Here is a 3,099-nt window from a genome sequence, read left to right as displayed (position 1 = left end):
ATATATAAGAATGAAGTAAAAAGTGAAGTTTGCTGTTATATGATTAAAAGTTAAATATAGTAAATCTACAGTGTACCCTTACATAAATAGTAACTTCAAATTTATATTTAAAAAATATTTAAACACTTTCCTGGAAGAACGCAAGCATTTCGGGGGTAATTCGTATCTGTTATTTAATAACTTGTATCTAGAGGTGAAAATATGAATGGTTTCTTCCTAGCATAAATTACATTTCAAGATCCCAGTTTTATTGAATTTTGTGTTTTTTATCTTTTAAACAAGGCTTGTACTATATATTTTATTTCTATTCTTGAAAGAAGACGGGTAGTAAAACATGATCCAGTAGAACATGATCCAATGAAATAATGTGAAATTCCATCTGACGCAACAGTACTTTTGTAAACTGTTTCGGCTTAGTCATTGCCAGTAAAAGAACGTATTTTGTTTCGACAGCTACAAAGATGTTTGGTGCGGTTGACCCCACGCCTGCTACTGGCAGAAGGGTTAGCTACCTCATCTATATTGGTATTTATTATCCCATTGGTATCAATAGATATGTGCTAAATTTCGTGCATTACTCAATATAATATGCGCTACAATTAATTCTAATGAGTTTGGGTTATGAGTGTGTATACATATATTTATATATATATACTTCTACGTATATATACACATACTCATGCTTGTGTTACGATATTATTTTGTGTTGCTTTGTCTTTTTTGATGCTCATCACAATCAACTGAGAGTTTAGTTTCGTTGTGACATATGTGGTTGGTGCGATCCAAATTTTGACACCGAATAATAAACTGTTTAATCTAAGTCTTTTTATGCGTCTGTTTTTGAATGGCCTTCCGCGCTGTAATTGCTTTTCTTTCAACACACAGTCTCAGAGCAAACTACACAGCAAGAAAGCACATCTCCCAGACGTGTTTTATTAATATTTTATGGTAAGTAGACTGAGGTCCTAGTTGCTAGTCTTCATCACGCATCTTTTCCTGTCCCTATATTTTCTTTCCAATTCTGAAGGCCGAACTATATATATATTTTCCTTGTTTTTGTGTGTCGTCTTCACTGTACCTATTCCTTAATAACTGTATACAACAGTCGTTGCCTTCCCTAGTTGAAACTGCTATGATCCTAAGTGAGACAGCTGATGTGGGTTTCATTTTCATTTATTTCCTTCGTTTGTAACGTTTACGTATATATATGCATATATACACACAAATATAAGGATATATATATATATCTCTGTGTGTGTGTTAATAAATCGTATGGTGTACACCTCTTAGTTTGCTGGTAAGATTCCTATCTCCTATCTTCCGTCTCCCTCTTTAATCATATATATATATATATATATATATATATATATAGTCAATCCAAACAGGAACAAGCAAGGAAAAACAGCAACGCGAGGACGTGGAATAAGTACAGTGTTATTGGACGCTCAGGAAAGGAAAGAAAAGAAAGAGGATTTCATGTTTCGAGCGGAGCACTTCATGAGAAATATAGAAAAAGTCCAAAGGGAAGATGGAGAAAGAAAATCGCCAAAGATACACTTGCGGTCACATATTGAAATGACCGGAAGGGAAAGGGTATATACATACATACATACATACATACATACATACATACATACATACATACAAACCATACATACATACATATATACCTATATACCAGTCCTAGAAAACACGTAAATGAGTTGATCATAGCTTAGCTGATGCATATATATTCTCCGTGCATCTGATTAATCAAGATTGTTGAGATGTATGATGTTGACATAAGTTGCTACTTCTTTATAATTGCTATAATTCCATGCAATTTATAACAAATCAAACGTATGTAAATTTTGTCAACAAGGCACTGATAACCAACGTGCTTACAATACTTGATTGCAGACACGAAAACTGTAAAATTGAAGATTCCATCTGTTATATTGACCATATAAGTACAACACAATCCTGTTGACTTAGTATGCATTCACAAGGTGCAATTGCAATGAACTACATCAGCACATAACGCAAACAGAATTACTTAGGAAAACATTAGTAGACAATGCATCTATATTATACGTAAATTCCCTCAAAAATAAAAAGGTTAATAATGGAAGCGGTATCCATAATACGGTGCAATGCTAAAATTGGCGCACAACATACGCCAGTCATAAACAAAAATAAACATCTGACTGATAATCTCAAATTTCAACAGTGTAATATGAATGGTGTGTGGTATCTGCACCAATCATCTTTGTCCAGCAACATATATAAACGTCTGTTCTTCCTGATAATGAGACCGTGAAGGTTTAGAAACGATGGAGATAGATTTAAGAACGTTATTATTCCAAACAAACTGCAAGGAACTCATTTGTAAATATGAAAAAAATAATGATAAAAAGATAAACTTATAACACAGTCATGTTTTCAATGCAATATGCACACACAGTACAAACACACACACGCACATACGAACACACTCACACACGTACATATACATACACAAGCAGTATCCGCACACTTATACACGTTGTGCGTATCCTGTGCCTCTGTACTTACGCACGCACACACACATGCGCACATGCACATACACGCATACACACGTACAACAGCATGGACACATCTGTGCACATGTGAATCATTATGTATGTTCACAAATCTACGAATGTAAATGAATGTATGTCAAAATTAATATACACACACACATACGTACACTCACAGACATGTACACACATGCATCTGTGCATATGTGAATGATTCACAAATATATGAATGTATACGTAGATATGTCAAAATCATATTTTTTCATATTTGTATGGAAGTACAGAGTTCAATGCATAATAAATAAAAACATAATGGCGCGTTCAGACACATTTGCATTTAGTCATGTTAAAACACAAAAGGCTTCCACGTACACACGTGCTCACACGAACACAGGCTCGTGCATACACAAACACGAGCATACAAATACGTATACAATACGAGCGCACGCACATAGTTACACACACAGATACAAATGCACATACACCATACACCAAACACACACACACACACACACACACACACACATTCGCACACACACACACACATATATATATATATATA

This window comes from Octopus bimaculoides, chromosome 14 (assembly GCF_001194135.2).
Source record: "Octopus bimaculoides isolate UCB-OBI-ISO-001 chromosome 14, ASM119413v2, whole genome shotgun sequence".
Lineage (NCBI taxonomy): Eukaryota > Metazoa > Mollusca > Cephalopoda > Octopoda > Octopodidae > Octopus > Octopus bimaculoides.
This window is presented reverse-complemented; position numbering follows the sequence as displayed.